Source organism: Seriola aureovittata, chromosome 13, assembly GCF_021018895.1.
Source record: "Seriola aureovittata isolate HTS-2021-v1 ecotype China chromosome 13, ASM2101889v1, whole genome shotgun sequence".
NCBI classification, from domain to species: Eukaryota; Metazoa; Chordata; class Actinopteri; order Carangiformes; family Carangidae; genus Seriola; species Seriola aureovittata.
The window spans coordinates 12,639,578-12,654,644 of record NC_079376.1 but is presented as its reverse complement, the minus strand read 5'-3'; the positions used below and the strand labels follow the sequence as shown (position 1 = coordinate 12,654,644).

The window sequence follows — 15,067 nt, the reverse complement described above, 5'->3', positions numbered from 1 at the left end:
ACACCTCAGTCCACTAGCCCAATGGAGGGAGGCAGCCTAAATGCACCATCAGCATTGAGGTTTGGCTGAGCTGCTACAAGAGTATTATGTTCCAAATTCTCTCCCGCTGGAGTGAGGAGAGGCTCGCCCATCTCTTCTTCTTCTTTTTTTTAACCCATTCCCAAATCAAAAAAAAACAAAAACCAAAATGGGCTTCTTTTTGTATCCTCCATCCATCCTGTTCTCGTCTTCCCTTTTTCCATCTCCGCAATTCAACGTTTAAACAATCAGGTGGCCGAGAAGTAGCGTCTGAAATTTGGGGGGCCTTAGATAAAGGCCTTCTTACAGCGGTCTGGAGAGAGATGGAAAAAAAAAAAAAAAAAAACACAGAAAGAGTGAGAAAGGGGGGCTGAGAGGAAGAGAATTGGAGAGAGAGAGAGAGAGAGGGGAAAAAAGAGAGAGCTGCTGGGGCAGGTGCAAGCCGTCCGCATACAAGGTGGCGATTAGGGGAAAGTGGCCCTGTGTGAGGCAAGAGGAACATCTGTGCCTATTACCGCAGCACACAAAAGACTGGGAGGGGGGTTGCGGGGGGAAAGACCACGGTCTCCAACATGAGCAGGGCCTCACCAGACACCACAGGCTGAATTGCATGGCCCAATTTGAGGCTTTCAGCAGTGCTCGTCATTAGCATTTGAAAAAGCGAGGCAGGAGCTCGCTCGGTGAGTTACTCATGGGTTGGAGCAAGAGAGTGACTTAAGAGCTTGGAGGAGGTGGAACCCCTCCCCTACCACCCCACCCACCCCCATAGCCCCTTGCCTTAACCACCTTTCAGGCAGAGGTCTGCTGAATGGAACATGTTGTGGAGTCATAGCTACATTATTGCTTCTTAAGATTACTGATGATTATACAAGGGTTCGGGGGGAAAAAGAAAGAACTGAACGCAGTATGGTAGAGAAACCATTTCCGTTGATATAACTGGCGCTCTTATTTTCAAGAAATTACATTCTCTGAGAAAATGCTATATTCAGCGATGCTTTTGGAACTCACAAGATGCTATCATATGCTTTTCCAAGTGGTTGTCACAAGTGCACACTCTCAGCATCTCGCCACAACCGAACTTGCTCCGCGAGAGGGAAAGAACGCAAAGCCCGTGATGCATGCATCCGTACGCATCGTTGCGTACCATATCTCAGCATGGCAAATGAATGTTCAATTTGACTCAAACATTTTGAATAACTGCATTTCAAAGTGTGTCAACCTGGTTCAAAAACACAGCTAATGGATGGCAAAAGCATGAAAAAATAAAACACTCATTCTGGTGAGCAGTGCATCAAACTTGTATACTGGATTGCACTCTTTTCCAGAATTGAGAACACTTGGGAAGGAGATGTATTACTTATTTAAATGCCAAAAGGCATATATCTGTTTGTTTAAATATTCCAATTTATTCCAAGACAGTAAGTGCCCTGCTGGAGTGAATTATGGATGATAAATCAAGATGCTGAGTTATTAGTTATGACACCATAAGGCTCTGTCTTAGTCAATATGTCTCTCTTTGACATTGGTATCATTTAATGGCAATGTGTTAAACTGGCAAGCAGACGAGCAATCCTGATTTAAGGAACACAACTTTACACCTAATTTACAGGCAACACAATCCATAGTGCAATATGATGAGGAAAAACAGGAATCACAAACTTGACATCAGCGTGCTGAGAACCCAGTGGAACAAACGTCTGCTGTCAGCTTTTTTTTTTTTTTTTTTCAACTGATTTAACGGATTGATTTCAGACCAAGGCAAAAGAGAAAAATTCATTATGGTACGACTTACCATTAACTACGACCACTGCGATTTCATTAGCCACGAGGAAGGTCATATCAGAAGCAGCTCGGTGTGTGAGGCTGCAGCAGAGACATACAGGTGGACTTCAGGCTTCTCTCGCACCAAGAAAGTTCTTTTTGAAAAATGACCTTCCTTTTTGCCACAAGGCCGGTGCCCAGTAACTCTCTCTGTGGGACTCATCTGTGAGAGCAAACATGATGCCTCTTACAGCCCAGAGCTAGACAGTCTCTACTGGAGGAAGAAGAGAGAGAGAGAAAAAAAAAAAAAAGCATTCGGTATTTTTAACTGTTAAAATCTTTAACTGTTAATTAAATTAATTTAGCCTTAGGTTTCAAATTAAGCACCTAAACATTAATTTGTGTTCTAGGTCATTGTGCACATACTGTGTGCTTTTAATTGACTATTTATAACACTTCATTTAATTTTCAGACCTGAGATTGATGGCTGGGAGGCCAACATATTACCTGATGAACTAAAGCAATTTTGCTTTACATGGAAACTCTCCGGGATAATGTAATAATCCTATAGGTCGATGTTATGACCACCAGTTTTAAATATTTGAGAGAAATCTTGTTGTCCATCATTTTGGCATGGAGGATGGCTCGTAGTACTACAATACCCATGAGCCCATAGTCAGAGATTCAAGTCGTGGCGTGTACCGTATCATGCAGACAGCTGGGAATCTGTCGTCACGTTTGATTGGAACGATATTGCGAGAGGGGAAAAAAACAGCTGTATTAGCATATTAGCATAACTCAATGGAGACACACTATTCTGTTTCGTTGACTTTTCTAAAAAAAAAAAAAGACTTCTATTTTGTGCAAAACTGCAATGGAAACCCAACTCAAGGTTTTCTATACTCAAGTTTAGACTTTTTTTTTTTTTTATAAAGGAACCAGATATTTTCTAATTCAGTTGTTAATCTTTTAAACTGATGATTGAACTGGACGCGTTTCATGTCAATCCAAGCTGTAGAAGTTCTCCAACTGTTGGTCACGTACACTTACAATGTCTACGGGACTTTGACTTGTGGAACACAGAGGCGCCCAAAATAACTTTGCTTCTCTTATCATGCAGTGGCGGCTGCTGGTCTTATAAGGAGGGGAAGCTCATTTTCGGCCTACATCATAAAATGTGTCTGTTTATTTATTATTTTTATTATTATTTATTTATGTAAATTCGCAGAGTGACAGAAGAGAGTCGCCAAACACAACGCTAGTCGTTTTTAACAAAGACTAAGTCGCTGAGGAACGTCTCCAGATCAACTCCGAACAACGGAATGAAAAACTTGAAAAATGCTCCGGTGGATGCTTATACTTCAAGATCGCTGATACGCTTATTTCGCTGTCAATCAAAAAGGGACTCAGCCTCAGACAGATCATCCAGTCATCATGCAGAAGCTGAGCGTCCGGGCCAGCCCACTGTCCCATAGACCCCCAGAGACGCTGAGCGTCCGATGGGCGGGACAAAGCCCAGCATTTATCCAATGACCGTCTAGTTTTCGCTGCAGTGGAACAACCCACTCTATGCTTCCCCATTGAAGTCAGTAGACGCTCGGCGTCTACACTGTGTAAAGCACTGTAGCGCTGCAGGGATGAATGAGAAGGAAGTCGTGTCGGGACCTGTGATAAGTAGCTGATTCTGAACAAAAGATGAACGTGTTCTAGCGCATATTTAGTCAATGAAATGTACACACAACAGTACATATTTGACCACTTATTTGACCACTTTGTTGACATTTTAGGGGAAGCTGAGCTTCCCTTGCAGTCTTAGAGCAATCGCCACTGTTATCATGGTAGTGCTGTGCGTATAGTTGTTATGCATGTAAATCACAAACCGGTGCTAATATGCAGAAGCTGTAAAAATTCAGAATACTGCATGATTACCCCCAATTGTAACATTTTAAGTCATTTCACCATCACAAATTGATTCCAGATGGGAACACAATAGGTCACAGTCATTGGGAAATCAGCAGGAAGGCCTGACCCTTTTTCTTTTACGTAAGTATATTCTCTTGATCTTGAGCTAGATGTGTAAAGACATAACAATACATTATGCATGTTGGTGAAGTAATTTGGTCCTATCTGATGAAATTCTGCATTAGTGAACATTAAAGCAGGTAGGTTCAAAGGCAGGTATTCTAACAACTATGACCACGCACGCTGAAACAGAGAGATCAACGAGGAGGCACGAGCTCCCTGGTACTTCGCAAGGCATTACATTTTGCGGTTCTAATCACCAGACTGTTTGTGTTGTTTGACCACGAGGTGACAATGGTGAGACATTAAAGCAGGTTTTGAAGTGAATATTAAAAGCCCTCCATCTCGTCATTTGAGGAACTGCTTTCAAAGGGTTTCAGGATTTCAGGGCATATAAATGTTTGATATGCTGCTGGAGTGATGGATGTGGCCACATTCTGCTTGAGAAGCACGCTCTCTGAAGGTCATCAGATCTAATTGTCAGATGGACCAAGTCTTGATTGCTGCAACAAATCCCCAAAGTTCATAGGAAGGCTGATATAAGGAGTGCGTTGTCAGCACATTTTCATGTTTACTGAAAATAAAGTAAGAGAGGAGGGCATTTAGGTCAAGCACTGTGAAAGGAGCCGATAGAATACAAACATGCCACCATTTAAAATACACACCGTGTCTACTGTATGTGTATGCACCAGTGTGTCTGCACTTGAAGAGGGATAATAGTTATTTGCATCCTTGCAAACAGTGATCAATGCATGCTGGCAGTGCTCTAACCTCTCTATCAGTGCAGCAAAGCAGCCACTGGCTCAATTCTTCCCCAACATATGATGTAAATGCTCTGTGGTGCACATTTAATGTGATGTCATTGTACTATTGACATCCAGGAGCGGACCGGCGGGCTGAGGCTGATTTGTTTAATATCTAGTTGAGAGAATTCTATTGACTTTCCTTTTTTCCTCATCTGCTCACAAGATGAAAACATATCTTCCTACCCAGAAGCTCTGACCTAATATGCCTTTCTAATGTTTTTCAGAAGGACATGCTTTATTGCGTATGTGTGTGTATGTGTGTGTGTGTGTGTGTGTGTGTGTGTGTGTGTTTAGCTCCATTCAGGACTTATATCGATATAAGCCAGGCTTAATCCTTTCACTCTGATGGCTTCAATGACAGCGGCACACCATCAGATAAGAGGTCATTGAACTGCAGCAGCCACCTCTTCATTCAGAATAAATGGGGTGCACCAAGAGTGCACCTTACTATGTGCCACATTGCTCTGGTCATAATGAAAATGTAATGCATTTTGGGTTCCAGCTGCCATCACTACGGCACCAGACAGAACTGATACCTCTGATATTACTCTTATAACTTACCCAATTTTTTCCTAGAAATGATGCACATACTAAAGAGAAATTTCAACATTTGGTATGTATGAACTTACTCTCCAGGTGTCTTTTTTTTTTTTTTTTTTTTTTTAAATTCAATTCGACCTATTTGTGAGCTTCTTCAATCTTTGCTTCATCATGAGTGCACATCTGTATTGCACTGGTTTGCTTTGTTTTTGTTTTTTGTTTTTTTTGTGTGTGTTTCTGTGTGAGTACATCATGTTTGTTCAGATTTTCAGGCTGAAATTGAAAAAACTTGGTGCACCCCTTAAATATTCCAAATGTCCGTCAACCTTGCAGCCAAAATAAGGCAGGCATCCATCAAAGCCCACGTTAGACTAATGCTCGTCCCTGTATCTTGGCACAGCATGACCATATAGAAGCGTAGATGTTTTCCTTTAGCTTGGCTTACCAGTCAGGTTGAAAGGAGTGAGTAGGGTGGGAGAGATTTCTTTCTAAAAAAAAAAAAAACAACAAAAAAAAACATCTAATATCCATGCCAGTGTTGTGTTGTGTGTTTTTTTTTTTTTGCTCTGTCTGTCTCCAATCCCACTGAGGGACATGAAAACCAAAGACCACAGACAACCTTGATTGAGGCACAGCTGAAACATGCTAATGCCCTGATTTTGTTTTCATTGGGAGGGCTCCCTGGCTGTGGCATATCATTTGATTTTTGCATGCATCGAATCGCGCCATGTGAACTGTCACAACATGTGTTTCTGTCTGCTGACGCCTCAACGAGCACCTCTCTTTGAGCAATCATCTGGGGACTGCGCTGGATGTTGTTTTTGGCAGAAATCCCATCATGCGTTCATGCCCATTTCCTTTGGTCCGAGCAGTGGCCCTGCATGTCATCGTAAACTAGACTGAAAATAGAATGTGCACATACGGAGGGGCCTGAGCCATGCACAAACAGGAAGATTTGATGATCCTCACAAGCTTTAAAGTGCTACAGCAATTTGCAGTAAACTAATTATAATCCAATTTTCTAATCTCTCACTCGTTCTCATTGCTATTTTCTACCTCTCTCTACAGTTCTCTGCAGTCTTGATAGTTTAAGACCTGGCCCATTAAAACAACCGGCGCTTTTAATGACAGCATGTTAACGCAGCACAAAAAGAACATTCTCCTTTGCCTTTTCTTCATTTAAATTCAATTATCACCGAGAACAGTTAGACGGCAAGGGAATAATAATAATGAGGGGTGTGCACAGGATGAAGGTGTGCAATGGCCGCATGGTGACATCTTTTGTTCTGCTTTTCGGATTGGCAAGATAATGGCGAGGGCTGCCGCGAGGGGGGCCAGGAAAAGTGGAGCTCACCACACAGGTTATCTTTCATGCTGTACAGGATAATCACGGAGTGGTGAAAGCTGGGGAGCAGCAGAGACATATCTTCTTGGAGATCAAGGTCAAAACAACTCAAAGGAAGGTGGAAATTCAGTTTCAAAAACACTCACAGCTGCCTGAAACATATTGATCTAGCTCCTCTTCCCTCTACCTCCAAAGTAATTTCTCTGATAGACTCTGGTAGAAATACATTATTTTCTTGTCATAGGCACCACAATGGATCACTGTTAAGAATATACAGCACTTATAGAGAGAGGAGGGAGGGTGTGCGTGTGTGTGCGTGTGTGTGTGTGTGTGTGTGTGTGTGTGTGTGTGTGTGGGGGGGGGTTGCTAAGAGCATGGCACGCTATATTTGAAATAACAATTTTCAGACCGCTTGCCATCAGTCCTATAACACTTTCCCATTCCACAGGCTGAAATTTCCATCAATCACAAACACATGACTACAAATTAAGAGCATCAAGAACTGGACATCTGAGAACACCAATAAGCTAAGTGAGCTCCAAAAAATGACAATTCGTCAAGTGTAGAATTGCTATAATCAGGGTTTATGGTATAGATAAATGTTATGTGTCCAGTCCGGACTCCAGCTTGCCTTTAAAAATGCATAGATGCATTATACACGCAATCACTCCGCAGAAACTTTACACAGACAGATCAATAACAGCGCCTGAGCACTGAGACCTCTGAGGCATTGCAGTAAGCTCAGCCACTTATGTATCTGAGCCAAGTGGCCTTTGCAACAAAGGAATAGCAGCTCCCTCTTCTGCCTTTGATTGATGCCCTTGAAAGTTGGCACATATTCCCACCAAAGAGCGTCTAACTATCCGATTGAAGTGCTTGATGTTAAGCAAAACTGTTATCCTTAATTCACAAAGAGTGAGGGATCAAAGTATATGATGAGACTGGCTTTAGAGAATAGATTATTTTTTTGCATTTGATTTTTATTTCCTTCAAACTCATTTTCAATGCTTAGCAGGCAGTGATGGACAGTCACCGTGTTCATGAGGTTCCACGTCACAATATTATGCCAGATTTAGATATCATCAGTAAGGAATTCACCTGTTTTGACTCCTTCTACTCGTTTATTGTTCCTCTGTGTGTTTTAGTCATCTCCAGCCGACTGACTGCTGGATGTTGCTCAGACATTGTCACTCCGCAAAGTCCTCCACCTCTCCTCCTTTGTTCTGAGCACAAATCCTTCTTTTATTATCCAGGCAGCAGCAGAAGGTCCTGACCCCACTTCCCTATTGCAGTTTCCTCCACGTTTGATGCCCCCCTCCCCTTCTTGGATTATTGTAATACTCTATGCACTTGCTTTGATGTAATAACTATGTGCAACTTAGTAGTCGGTGTGGAATTTGATGGGGCGATAACCTGACAGATGAGAGAGAGCAACAGACAGCTTGTGTCGAATGTATCCATGTTTGGGATTTGTTAGACTAGCATCTATTTTTTGTAGGGATTTTGTGGCTTTTTGTTCTCTTCTTTCTTTTTATTCTTGTTAAATGGTTTAGAAAAATATTTCACAGTTGTCCTTGATGTTTTTGGACAAAGGACAAAGGTAACTGTACTTTTCACATTGAGTCGAGTGTTGCAAATACCACAAATGAGCCACTGCCGCAATTAATAACCTTGAATATATTGAGTTAGAGGCAACTTAGAAGTGAACAATACAAATAAACATTACAGCCTTGTCCACTGTCATGTGTTTAAAGGTATGGATTTAATCATTCAATCAATTTGTCAAAGTCAAATTCAAGAGTAGGTGCTGGCACCAGTTTATATACAGTACCTCTTATTATCTTCTCCCAGTTTAATTTATTGACTGAGGACTTAATTGATTTACTGACACTATTCTCAAAGTCACCTCATCTGAAATGTTCCAGACGATCAACACCACTGCCGTGCATGTGCAGCTTATCCAGCTAATTAACCGATGTTAATCAGATGAAGATGAATCTAATCATCTATTTATGAGATAATCCTCTGACAAAAATATGATGTTGATATCAAGCAAAACACAACAAAACATGAGCTCTGATGACTCTCTTGTCTTGTAATACAGGCGCGCGATATCATGGTGTAACCAGCTCTCGTATTCACACCCCGGTGTGTCTGATCGTCGACACGGATACGGTGAAGCCACATATTATTCTCCTCAAGGTTTTTTTCAATAGTGTGGAAAAAAATAAATAAATTGCTTATGGCCAAAACCCTGACTTCAAACAGCACAGCTGACAACAAAGTCAATAAATGGGTCATATCAGACAATCCCGGGAGCCGACAAGGCCAGGCTATTCTGAGATCAGAACCCCGAACCAAACGCAAGGCATTCTAGGTGACTGAGTTCATGTTAATGAAACTCACCTGTGCTGGGATCTGACAGGGCAGTTCTGCTGAGATTTGGACACATCAATCATTAAGAAGAAGAATGTGGCTTGATGTTGGCTTCACAGTGACCTGCAGGAGATGGTAACAGAAGCATGCACTCTTTTGAGTCTTTCTCCCTGGCTTCACAAACACACACATACATACACCTCAGCTACACACACACACACACATGCACACACATCGACATACAGTTTTCTTCGGTAGAATAATTGCGTGCCACCCCTGGCTGTCAAGCTATGTCAGTGTCTCGTTAGCGCTGGTATTGGCTCCGTCGTAGCTGGTAGCATCAGGAAAGGTCAGAGTGGCAGCGTCTGCACTGTCACACTGAGCGCAGGCTGGACAGACACAGCAGATTCTGCCCTGTCTGTCTGGCCAGGCCTGATCCTGGGAGGCTGAGCTTTCTTTTTTTTTTTTTCTTTTTTTTTACACAAACACCTCAGAGAGGAGTGGATCTGTTTGTCAGCTGTAAACGAAATATAACAAGACTGTCATTTTTAATAGGACAATTGTATGGGCTCAAGTAAGATTTTCAGCTTGTGTAATGGTGCTCAGAAATAATGTCAAAGCCTGTGGTAGTAAATCACCCACTGTAAGCCTGTGAAAGAAAAATGCATAAGAAGTTCAAGTTGTCACAACTGTTAATTGTGACGGTGTCTCTATGGATTTTATGAACCACTACAAAAGCAGCGCTAAACTTTTGTAAATGTGCATGACACAGATGGTGTGGGGACGTCTCAGAATCTTTGCGAAACCTCACCATTCACTTTTTTTACAGCTACAAATCTTCAACACATTCATAAACTTGAATTTCTCATGTGAGTTTTTTTCACAAAAGATGATACACAACCACAAAGGCTTTGACATTATAGATGAACAACATTTACATGACTCTTATTTGAGCCAATACATTGTTGTATTACAGTACTTGTCAGTGTGAATATGTGACATGTGATGTTAATTAAACTGCTAATCTGCTCAGTTTGAAAGTGTCCCTCACACACACACACACACGCACACACACACACACGCACACGCACACACACATGCACCCGCGGTGTTGCCATATTGTCTGCAGCAGCTCATACTGCATGGTTCAGACTGTCATGCTCCCATTGTCTTGTTTCTCTCTTTTACAGATGTGAGTTTGACTCGCATAAGCAGCCCTGAATGTGTTTGGGTTTTTCAAACAGCGGTGATAACAGCATTCAGACCGGGGAGGAGAGGGATGCAGGCTGACAGGTCGAGAGACACAAACAGGAAACCTCGCCGATGCCAAGTCTGCCAAAGCCGCTCTGATACCTGTCCAAACTCTGATGGGACTGAGACAAAAAAGCTAGACCCAATTCATTTCACTCTGTTGCTCGCCTTTCATTTTTGTGACTGGCGCCAGCGTGCTTATCAACTGCAGAACTATTAGGCACATCAAATCAATGTGTTCATTGCTCTCTCTTGCCTCCACTGCTCTCCTCTCTTTTTTTTTCACAACCCATCCCTCCCTCTCTCTCTCTCTCTCTCTCTCTCTCTCTCTCTTGCCCTTCCTCTCACTCCCTCTCTCTTTCCTGCCAGACAGGTCAGATATTAGAAACCTGTATTATCAGGTCTTCCCAGGATGCTGGTGGAAAAGTTGATTTGCAACGCCTGATTGAATCTACTTATCCTTCATCCCTTTCCAACCCCCAGCCGCAGCTGCCCCAGCAGACAGGAGCCCAATGGCCTATCTACAGTGAGGTGCCAAGGAATAAAAATATCTATCTACAGAAACAGGGGAGGGAAGGTGGGAGAAAGGAGACAGAGAGAGGGGAAGGAAGAGAGGGACAGTGTCGGCCGACATGTCACAGCTTTGGACAGCTTGGGGGACAGACAGGGGAGGGGGTTTAAATATACTCCTTGCCTCTTCCCATCCCATCGTCAACCCCAGCCCCATCCCCTTTGCAAACCTTTATCTACCAGCATTATACATCCATTTATCAGTCAGCAAACAAAACATGTCCAGCCCCCGCCTCCCCTGAATCCCACCAGCTAGAGCCACACACACATCCACAGTACAGAGCAAGCCTTTCACACAAAAAGTTAAATTAGTCAAACCCCTGAAAGGAAGCGAGCAGAGCAAAGGTCACAGAGGACATTCATTAAATGACTGTAACTTGTGCTAATTGAAGCCAATTCGCGATAAAGGAAAACAGAGAAAGGAAATATTTATCTGTTGACGGGGCTGCCACGGCTGAGTGGCTGTCAGTAGCACAAAGAGAGAGCCATTACGGCTTTATCTTTGTAAATAGGGGGGTGGGGGGTGGGTGGGTGAGTCTTGGCTGCAGACGGAGGGATGAAGGGCTGGCGGAGGAGTCGGGGAGCAGAGAGAGGGAAAAGGGAGGAAGTGGGTGAGGTGACTGATGAGGAGAGTGCGGAGCTGTGGCTGGCGGAGAAAAAAGGAGGAAGAATACGCAGAGTGGCAGGAGAGGGGGAATAGGTCCAGAAATGCCGCCTTCATCAGGAGGAGATGGCAGGGTGTGCGTGTGTGTGTGTGTGGATGTGTGTGTGTGTGTGTGTGTGTGTGTGTGCGGGTTGCTCAATTTGTGAATGCAATTACTGTAGACCTCCCAAGTCTGACCACTGAATCGAATCAACACTGCGGTGGCAACTCGAGTGCCTAATTTCATTCTGTATGCCCTTCAGTCACGAGACAAAACGAACAATTAGAGTAATGACTATGGCAGGTGTCCTCGCATAAAGAGGTGTCACCAAAAAACTTCTTTGCAAGTGCGATGGCTATGACAAGCGAAGCACTGAGCTGCAGACAAACGACTGGCTCAGAGAGCTGAGTTCTGCTGCAGCGACTCAGCCACAGATCTAAGAGGACAGCTGTCAATGGAGACGCAGATGTCTCTGGGCCAGAAATCTGTGGTTTGGACAGGGCTTAGTGAAGTTTCGTCCTTTGACTTTAATCTCAGACACAGTTGCTCCCTTTAACAAATTCTCCCAGAGCAAAGCTCTTTGAGTTGTTGGCACGGGTGCACCTGCAATTAAAGCCCCCAAAACAAACTCCATTACCGCCAGCGTGTCTTTGGGTTTTCCCGCAGACGCTTTCTGACATCTGAGCCAAATGATGTTTGACTTTTGTGCCGTGGAAACTTTTAATGGAGTTCATTCTGCAATCAACCTGGCCGGGGGAGCCAAGTGAACTCTGACTTTGTCGTATTGATCTCCCCCAATTTGTTTACTGGCTGAGGTCACCAGAATCCCTTCTGCAGCCCGTAAAGGGGTCAATAATGTCAATACAGTAAATTAGGTAATTCTGCTGTAAAACATCCCAGGATGGTCAATTTCCATTTTAGTAAACTTTATATGCGTGACACACAATTACGTCCACACGTCAACATGTCAAGTTGTCACACATTTCCGCCGGACAGAGAGAGATTGAAATCTGGAGCAGGCGGCAGGATGTATATCTAAAGGGGCGGATCTATGAGTAAACAAATCACCTTTTGTCAAGTCCAATGATAAATCACTACTCTATAGAAGATGGAGGATTAGTGGCATTTAACCCTTTACTACCTTGTCTCTAAAGAGATATGGGTCAATAGGACACTATATATATGGTGTTGCTGTGCAGATACAGTGGATATTTCTGCTCTTTGGTAAAATCAGCTTAATTGTTTCAAATGACTTGATTTAATCAATCATTCTTTTCACCCCTGTGTTATATTGACACTGGTTTTAATCCCTCATTGTTAGGGGTCTCACAGATATTTTGTGTTTTTTTTTTATACTGTATTTATGCTTTTATACTTTCTACAAAAAATTATTCACAGACAAAGAAATGTGTCACATTCATAGTGACATTACCTATGAGCAGTATGGGGTCAATTAGAAACCAAAGAGGTGTAACTATCTTATGAATGAACTGTTATAAAGTATTTAACCAGAAAGTGAGACTAATATTTCACTTTCTGTTCTGGACTTCTGAAAGATTTCATGAGTTCATTTTAATGAGCAATTCCCATAAAATTAGGATTTCTACGACCCTAAACAATAAGTTTGGGTAGGACTTTATAAATTAAATTTTCATTCAGATTTTTTTCTTTTTTCTTTTCTTTTTTATATATATTATTATTAGGATTATTTGTTATTGCTGATTTTGCATTTTTCTGACAGTTGGGATAGACAAGACAGAAGACGGGGAGATAAAGAGGTATGACATTCAACAAAGCATGTTGCGCTTACATGATGTGTTTCTTAAAGAGGTACTCAAAATTTAGTGATGCACTTCCATTAAAACTAGGGGAACATGTGATTGACAGTTTAATAAAGAACAGCCAAAATCGAAGCAGCTGTGGCCAAGATGTCCTGATTATTAGTTTCTCGTGTCATATCTTCTACGTCCATAATTAAACTCAAAGGCATCTTTCATTAGCCTCCTAAACGCTCAATGTTTTCAAACTCCACTCCTCCAGTTTGTAATGCAGCCTTATTGTATAATATTTAAAGTCTCAACTTTACATTTAGAATTGGTGGAGTGCCCCTTTAACCACAAGAGCGGCCAGTGCCCCTAATCAAAGAGAATGTATAACTCATATGTTGGTTGAGACTCTGTAACTTACAGCGCTGAGAACTGATAGCCTGTATATTTCATACTGTAGGCTACTGTAACAATACACTATGAGCGCATACAGTCAACCATCAACACTGCATGTACCGGCAATCAGCCATCACTTATTTCTTTTTTCAAGGCTCCAAATCTTCCTTTTTACTGCTAGAAGAAGAGGGATGATCGAACCATCAATCCTGGGCTCTGGGGTCATTTTCAATACATAATTTGTGTTTAACAGCCATTTATGTAGTGAGAAATAAACAGAAGCATCAGTGGCAAATACTGGCAAACACACACTCCAGGGAACACATAATGTAGACACCACATAACTAACAAAGGAAGTGTAATAAAAAAAATGAAAACAAGCCAAAGAGAAATATTACTTTAAGTGCTACATGTGAATTTACATGAAACTTGCAGCAAGTAATAATGATAATACAGAAGCACACATTACCTCTGTTCACTTTTTTTGAAATATAAGACCACTTGTCTAGAGATAAGACTTTCTGTAGGTGAGTGAATCATGGCACCATTCCTGTGATACAGAGACTAGATGGCTCCGTATTACATCTGTGCTATTTCTCTGCCTCTCTGTGAGATAGCTCTACAATTCAGGGACTGTGAGATAAAAAAAAAACAAATGTAGAAAAAGTGCCACAATAGTCTGAAAGCACTGTCCATTTAGTTCTGCTCAGGGTGGACACAAAAGCTTGAGCCAGCAGTGAATATTGGAAAAGCTAAGAGCAGGGCTTGTATAATCATTGGGAACGGTCGGGGGGGCGAACAGAAGCATCAAGCTCCTGTAAAGCACTCCAGACAGACACACATCACACCAGGCCTTCTGAGATGGGAGTCCTGGGTAGGGCCTATTGCTTGATACCACAGGGGAAATAAACTGCCTAAAATAGGCATGAGGGCAGGAAATGGATTTTATTGGAGAACTAATCAAGGGGGCCGTTTTAGTGGGGCACAATTTAGATTTTGATTGGATTCCTACTGACATCGGGGTTATCAATGCGTCTCATACTGGGAGGTGTAATTTGATCTTTGATGTCCACACAGTGTTCTTGATGTATGTCCTGCTGCATGGGCAATGACTGCTGTGCATGTGTTTGTTGCAGCAGCATACATGTGTGTTTGTGTGTGTGTGTGTGTGTGTGTGTGTGTGTGTGTGTGTGTGTGTGTGTGTGGGTGTGTTTGTGTGTGTGTGTGTGTGTGTGTGGGTGGGTGGATGCCAGTTTGTATGGAGTTTGTCTGTGGGTGGATTTCAAGCAGGGCGGTGCAGATTACTGTGGTTATTGTGACTCAGGCCACTGTCTGAAGTGCCCCTCAAGACCAGTGTGAGTAAATAGTAATAACATTTCTAATTATTATTAAAAGTATTGAAAGAGAACCCAGCGAGCATCAGGCTCCAAAAAATAAAAAAATAAAGTAGGTGAGTGTGTCAGGAAGCCACAAGCGAAGTGCAATTACTTCCTAAACTTTAAATGTAACTTTAAAATGTATCCAAAGTAGAGAGTTAACCATAATGTGACTGATACTGTAAAGTTACCTGGA

General features: G+C 42.4%; 1 protein-coding gene across 3 annotated transcripts in view; it reads right to left on the bottom strand.

Moving 5' to 3' along the window:
* Positions 1–15,067, bottom strand: part of LOC130179711 (doublecortin domain-containing protein 2) — a 75,696-nt gene that overhangs the window by 12,485 nt on the left and 48,144 nt on the right. For 2 of the 3 annotated variants that reach the window (XR_008829315.1, XR_008829316.1), the window contains exon 13: positions 8,899–8,991. The exons of the other annotated variant lie outside the window; for it this stretch is intronic. The gene's annotated coding sequence lies outside the window, so the exon portion shown is untranslated. The remainder of the gene's footprint in view (positions 1–8,898; positions 8,992–15,067) is intronic. 3 annotated transcript variants of the gene reach the window in all.